The 7,928-nt window shown below is 28.9% G+C and overlaps 1 protein-coding gene across 4 annotated transcripts in view; it reads right to left on the bottom strand.

Annotated features, from left to right (window-relative positions):
- Positions 1–601: 601 nt before the first annotated feature.
- The window catches only part of LOC107840829, a 29,733-nt gene continuing 22,406 nt past the window's right edge, over positions 602–7,928 (bottom strand). For all 4 annotated transcript variants that reach the window (XR_007053731.1, XR_007053727.1, XR_007053730.1 and 1 more), the window contains one exon: positions 602–3,556. The gene's annotated coding sequence lies outside the window, so the exon portion shown is untranslated. The remainder of the gene's footprint in view (positions 3,557–7,928) is intronic.

The following is a 7,928-nucleotide window of genomic DNA, read 5'->3' as shown; positions in this document are numbered from 1 at the left end:
AGTTAGTCGTAATATAAAGTAGAGTGGTGGATTACAACAAGGATATTTTTTCTTTATATATTTATGAACTCCATCTTATTCATCTCTAACTCCACGCCTTCTCTCATGGCTGTTGAACTTTAAAATTACATAGAGCGGCCTTTTTGGGACATACAGTTCATAATATGATTTCTAAAAACATCAATGTCTAATATAGAGTAGTAGTACATAGGAAGTCCTTTTTAAAAGAATTTCGATGAGCCATTTACTTAAATGATTGATAAAAGACTAACCAATTTAATTATAAGTTGTTTAAAGGAGATGTCTTATTTCTACATTACTTGAAGAGTGTTTCAACATCAATTTTTTTAAGTCTAAAAAAAAGTAGCCCATGGTGCATTAAAATTTTCATTTTGCTCAAGGTTTGGGAAAGGATCAAACCACAAGGGCCAATTGTATGCTGTCACGATCCAAAATAAAGGGTCATGATGATACTTATCTCGGCGTACCTTGAAAAGTAAACCTATCACCCAAACTGATACAAAAAATGAAAAAGACAGAAATACCCTTAAGGTAAGGCTTTTAAAACGAAGTCGAACCATATAATATAATAAATGTGGACAAGTACAAAATCAACAGTACAACCACAATTCTCAAAACCTGATTTCAATATTATAAGAACGTATCTAGTACAACTTGAATACAAGAGAAATATATAAAATATCCAAATACAAGAGAAACTCTGACTCGAAAATGAAAGTAAAGACATAGTCTATAAGAAAGGTAGTAGAGTGCATCCGGACGCCTAAAAGTTAACCAATACCTTGAAAGCACCAAATATCACTCGAATCAACCAAGTTGGTGCGCACTCGAACTAGGAACTGCACCGAAAGGGCGCAGTAGGCGTGAGTATGGTCCACTTGTACTCAGTAAGAATTATAGGTCGACCGAGCAAAGTAGAAAATAAAGCATATACAATACTTACTAAGGGCACGTTACCTGCAATCAAAAAATGTCCCACAACAATAACCCACACTGATTATACTAACAGTTCTATAATATCCACATATAATCAACACACCAGATAGGGACACAACTATACACAATATCACATACAATTAGAACAAAGGGGAAACATGTATAATCAAGATCATCAAGTACAAATAAAGGAAGATAGAACAATTAGACATTAACAAGTCAAGATTTAAACAAATAGATAGATGACAAGTCAATATGGCAATACAAGCATAACATAAACACAATAAAGAAAGTGTAATGTATATGATGATGATAATGCACGAGATCGTCGCACAATCCCCGTATACATCCACGGAGGTAAGCCTCCCAACGTGGGATCCATGAGGGGTTCGTCAACCCATATACAATTCATAATCCATATCCATATCTCCTTTCCAACACATCCCTCGGGAAGGGTTTTATAAGGTGTTGCAATATCTTCTCCTCGGCATATCCCTCGGGGAGGGTTTTATAAAAGGTGTTGCTATTATTTCTCAGGTGTTGCCAGGGTGGTACGATTTGTTTCATGAATGAATATGATATGAGGATGTAATGCTCACAACCAATCACAATGAGTATTTTCATAACTAACAACAATGATATATTTCCACAACCACGTGAGCCAATATCCACTCATATTTTTGTTCATCCATGAATTTTCACATGTTTCATATGCCAACAAGTATGAATATATCACAATACGCTAACGGTACCACAAAAGGCATTTTCAACAACATAATAAAATTATTCAAATGTATTTTAAGCTATCAAAATCATATAGGACCTCACACAATCACACATATCATACAATATTTCAATTTCAATAATTATATCACACATAGACCCCTACATGGGCACAACACATAAATAGATAATTTGTAATAATTAGTTCCCACCCTTAATATGTATGTTGTACCAATATTTACTACCCAACCCAGTCTGAAAGAATTAAAGTCCTAACCTACCTTGAAGGCCGAAACTAGTCCGTAATACTTCAACCATAAACCCCTACTTCTTACGAATGATTCCGAAATGAACTAAAATCAAGAAATATAAAATCTATGCATCAAAATAAGGCTAACGATACCCATATTGCCCACTTTTGGTTCAAGATCAAAATGAACCCCTGAAATAGGTTTTCAAAAAAGAAGGGGAAAATTATAACTTTACTTTAAAAACGTGTTCTTCATACCTTAGGAATCTACAGATGAAAATCCAAATGGAGTAAAAAATGAGATTCAAATTGAAAAAAACTCATTTTTGAGCTTTATCGAATAAAATCTTTGAAATTCATTTTGAAATCAAGAATTAAAGTTGTTTTGAAGATAAGAGCAATTATAGGATTAAGAACACTATTCAAGTGAAAAAGTTTGGAATTTGAGGCTAAATCAAGTACTAAGATTTTGAAAGTTCTGAATAATTAATCAAGAAATTTGATAAAAATAAAGGGTGAATCCGTAAGAAAATCAAGAAATAGATATATAGCTTTCCGAACACCCACAAGCTTCACTTTTAAGCTCTCACACTATTTTATGGTCTATCTCTCAAGAGGCAAGATGAAAAATGAGCAAAAATGGTTAAAAAGGGCTATTTGTACTCATACCAGATTACCAGGTGCATAAGGCAAAAAACGCATGCCTCAAATACGTTTTACCCTTTATGATCCAGGTTGCACTAGCAACCTGGTGCACCGAATTTTCTAAGTCTAAAATGGACTTTGACGGGGTGTCCGAGATTTGTTCGAAATCCAATATACGTAAATAAACTATATAACCACATTAAATTTGATGCTCTGGACTAAATAGTGATATTAGAATTTCAAAAAACATCATTTTCACCAGCTATATAAAGCATAACTCTGTCTCAACAATATCAACAGTAACAGTCTCCAAATGATCAGAAGAACACAACGCTATTATACTAAAGAAAGTCAGATAAAACCAACTTAACAATAACGTTAATGCTCTAGCCGTAAATGAATATGTCAATAGTAAATCCAGATAAAAAACAGAAGTAAGACAACATAAAAAGAAACACAAAGAGAAGGCATGATGAAAAATATGTCAAAATCCTTAGTTTTTTGTTCTAACACAAATGACATGGCAGAGACAAGCATGCAATCACCTGGACTAGCGCAACCGCCTCCATACGAATTGTATGATGGAAGAGCTTGTTAGATATACCTGAGACATAAACTTCCATACCTTTTTTTTCATTTGAGGGTGGATTGGGGGTAGAAATAAAGGGAATAAAATAACTAACTATGAATAAAAGAAATCATAAACCTCCTTTCAATTTTCTTTTCTTTTTTTCTCCTAAAAACTTGACTATATATAGTTCTGAAATTAGCCCCATACTACGAGAACAATCAATTCCTAACACTATCAAATTTTCGTCATAATGTAGTCTTAACATGCAAAAGAAAATTTTGCATTTAGAAGAAATCTTATGCATTTGGTTGCCCAGACAGGTGCCGGGGGAGGGTGGAAAGGAGAGGAACTTGAATAACCATCATGTGTAATCACCTCCAGGGTCATGTGCATTTGAATCAGCTACAATCCTGCAGACATATCAAATAAGAAGAATCTAATGTAACGTTGTTTTGTCATACAAATAGTGGGATCCTGCATAAATATAGTTGTGACAACCTAAATAAGCAAATAAATAAAAAAGGAGTCATCAAATCACGATTATATCTGAGGAGCTAAAAGATTAACAAATTATGAAATCTTAAAAACTCGCAAACATTGAAATAAAAATTAATACAAATCAGAAAAAGACATAAAGCTGCAGAGTTGAGGAAGTCATCAAAGTTAACTTGATTTATAGTACTTATTTTTGAAAGAACATCACTGAAGTGCCCCAAACTGAAGTGCCCCAAAGTATTTTCCTCTTTGTTCATCTTCATAAATAGACAAAAACAAAGGAATCTTTCACTCAGTTTAAGCATATACGACTTAAACGGTCAATTCATCTTCTTCCACCCTAAAAATTAAAATCAATCTGAAAAAATAACTTTTAAAATTTAGATGAAAGATAATAATACATATTAAGGGAAAAGGGATATAAAATAACAAAATGAAAAATAAAAATAACAGATACAGAGAAGAGAAAAAAAAATTGGGCACAATTGAGAAGAGCAAACCTTGAAATTACAACAACCAAGCTGAGAAAGTAGAAGAAACTCAGAAGAGGAAAAGAATTGAAACTGGAAAAAAAACATTTAGCTGAAGTGAAAGGAAATACTCAAAACCCATTTGTTGGATATTTTGGATAAAAACACGTGGAGAAGAACACAATTCTAGATCCTGAAAGAACGAAGGTAAGATGTCAAAAATGCCATCATTTTGCATTCTAATTACAAATAAGCACACATATTGAAATCAAATTTTAACTCACGCTTCTATAATTGTAGAAATACCAAGTGCAAGAATACAGAAACCCAAAGATAGTGCATGATTCATTACACTTGAAAATTAACGTGTCTTGAAAGATCAAAAAGTAACTCGTTGTGCCTCGCTCTTTAGCGGAGGCGGAATATCAGTAATGGCTAGTTTGAGTGAGGATCATGAGTGTCCAGTTTAGATGTATTATGACAGTCAAACGACACACTATATTGCTTGAAATTCGGCCTTCCAAGATAAAACCAAACACATTAAAATCATTATGTTTGAAATGAGCTGCAATCCATGCCAATAGTATCCCTCCGAGCTTGTTTTAGCATATGAGCAGTTAGCTGGTCTTTTTACAAAGGTATTGGGCAATTCAGTATATAAACACTTACGAGTTGTCTGGTTGCGAAACAAGTTATGCTGGGATTAGTTATATTATGATTAGTTGTCCTGAAATTAGTTATTCTGATATTATTTTTTTAATAATTGTTTGATTTGTGGTACTAAAAATAATATGCATTGCATTCTTTTTAAGAATTGATTGTTTACAAAAATACTCTTCACCTTATTTAGCTTAATTATTTCCTTTCGTATTAAACCATACAAAAGAAATTGAAAAGTTACTAATTTTATTTTTAAACTTTAGTAGTTTCTTTTTCCTAAAATACATGTTAAGAAATTTATGTGAATATTTCTTAAACTTGTATGAAGCTTTAATATTTCATGTTAAATTACTTATTTTGTCCTAAATTCTATAAAATGTTGATAATCCTATATTTTTTCAAAAAAAATCATCATCAAAAAATGTGTAAAAAAATGGCTCTTATTTTTCATTATTTTGTATCGTTGATATTTGAGAGTTAATTGTATTTTTAAAAAAAAAATTCAAATATTTTTAGCTATATATAAAAAATACCTTTTTAATTTAATATTAAGCATGTACTAAGTTAGAAAGAGAATGTCAAGATATTAATTATTTGTCCATGATAAATTTGTTAAGAAACATGAAAATTTGAAGAGGACGAAGCACTACAATTAGCCAAGTGACAGCATAAAATCTTGCCAGATGTACAAATTTAGGACAAGACTAATAATATAGTAATAGAAATTTTAAATTAAATGATTAGAAATATTTGAATTTGAAAGTATTAATTTTTTTTTAAAAAATAAAATTATCATTAGCTTGAAATTAGGAACCAAGAGTTATAAATGACTCTTGTTTAGTATTTGCGGTAGCGGCAATAACAACAACAACAATAATAATTACAATTATGTATATTTTAATAAATATTGATTTATAGTGTAGACCCAAACCCCCTACTTTCAATTATTTTAAAATTGTTAATACAATTCAGATTTTCAAATCGTTATTACCTTTAATAAAGAAAATATATATGATTTTTTAACAAACAAATAAAGGAAAAGAAGATAAAAAGAAATAGAAATGTCGTGCACGTCTCTTACCCCTTATGTGATAAAGATTACTATTAAATTTGAATTGAAAATCAACATTGTGACTTCTCCTTTTTAATAGCATATTTTTGTGTCTGAAAAATTGTAATCCTCTTTAGCTCCTTCTTATTAGTAATTATAAGTTTTTCCTCCTTTATTTTCTAAATTTATATTTATCCAAATCAATATTCTAATTAATTAATTTTTTTGAATTCAAATTTAAATAAAATTTGAGTTTGAAAAAAGTTTCTAACTTCTTAACTTTTTCTATATATACTTCTATACTGATATTGCCAAATTTTTTTCTCCTCCTTCTTTTCAAGTTATTTTATATTTTATATTGATCATCAAAATTAATTTACTCCATTCTTCATATTCTTCACTTTCTTATAAACTTTTTAAATTTTAACATTTTCACTTTTTATTTGCGGATGAGTGATGATGAAATTGCATGCTAATCTATTTTTCTATTATATTTAGGCCTAAATTCAAGTAAGTAATATTTTTCAATATGATTTTGTTAGTTTGATCTTGGATAACAACAAATACATTCAATAGCTTTTGTTTTGATGAATTTTTTTTATATACAAAATTTTTGTATTGAAATATATATATATATATATATATATATATATATATATTGTCTGGGAGAACATTTATTTATTTATTCATGAATCTACTGATGTCTTTGCTCCAATTTCTATTTTGTTCTCTTATTTGTTCAAAGAATTAATCTGCCCATCAATCTACTTTCCTACGATCATAAATTATACATTCAGATATAAATTTTAATAAAGTTATTTTTGCCGTTCAATAGTTTAAAGCAAATTCAAAATCTTGCATGATATTTCTGGAATTTATTGTGCAACTGTTAAATAATATAGCATTGGTACCATGATAACTAAAATTATACTTTTTTAATAAAAAAAAAATTACTCATGGCAATGTGCAAAATGGTAAATTACTTTTAATAACTCTTCTGTCTATTAATCGTTAACATTTCAAGTCTTCCTAATCATATATCTATATATAATATAAAACAATCTTCTATATCTATATATATTATAAAGAAGAGGACGAAGCACCAGAAGAAGTCAAGTAACAGCATAAGAATAAGCCACTTGACAGATTTTAGGACAAAACTTATAATATTGTAATAAAAGATTTGAAATTATTTGAATTAGAAATATTAGGCTTTTAGAAGAAAAAGAATTTTTCATTAATTTAAAATTAGAACTTCATAGTTGAAGAGTCTAAATAATAAACTCTAAATATTTTATAATGATAATAATCTATAAATAAATAATATTAGTAGTAATAATAGTAGTACATACATGTGATAGTGGTAGTATACTAATAATAAGAAAATATAATAATTTAGAAATATTAGGCTTTTACAAAAAAAAGAAATTTTTATTAGTTTAAAATTAGAAATTCATAGTTGAAGAGTTTAAATAAACTCTAAATATTTTATAATGATACTAATCTATAAATAAATAATATTAGTAGTAATAATAGTAGTACATACGTGTGATAGTGGTAGTATACTAATAGTAATAAAATATAATAATATTAGTAGTAATAATAGTAGTACATACGTATGATAGTGGTAGTATACTAATAATAATAAAATATAACAATAGTAATAATATAAATAAATAGCTAAACAGTATATTTAGGTTTAAAAATTTAAACTTACGTTAGACATTATAAAATAAGTATGTACTATATTAAAAAAATTATGAATAAACAAGAATAATAATTCATCTTTTTTTAATAAATAGATATTATATTTGAATTTGAATATAAATTTGAATTTGAATTTAAACGAAATTTAAATTGAAGTGGAGTTCTATTTTCTTAATATCTCTTTTATATTTATATAATTAGTAGTAGTGGTAGAACAATAATCATGACATTTAAAATTGATGTCGTTCGAGGGGAACTAACTTTCAGTGCTTTGCTACTATTGGTGATGGATCATATAGTTGTTAGTTCACTTGATGGCAAGATTAGGTTGTACTCAAGCAGATGAGATAGGCTAAAATGTTTTTCTAGGGTTTGGTTTTCCTATCACTCATGTCGATG

The sequence above is a fragment of the Capsicum annuum genome, chromosome 1, assembly GCF_002878395.1.
Source record: "Capsicum annuum cultivar UCD-10X-F1 chromosome 1, UCD10Xv1.1, whole genome shotgun sequence".
In the NCBI taxonomy this organism is placed as follows: Eukaryota; Viridiplantae; Streptophyta; class Magnoliopsida; order Solanales; family Solanaceae; genus Capsicum; species Capsicum annuum.
Note: the sequence above shows the minus strand (reverse complement) of the source record. Positions and strands in the feature narration are given on the sequence as shown.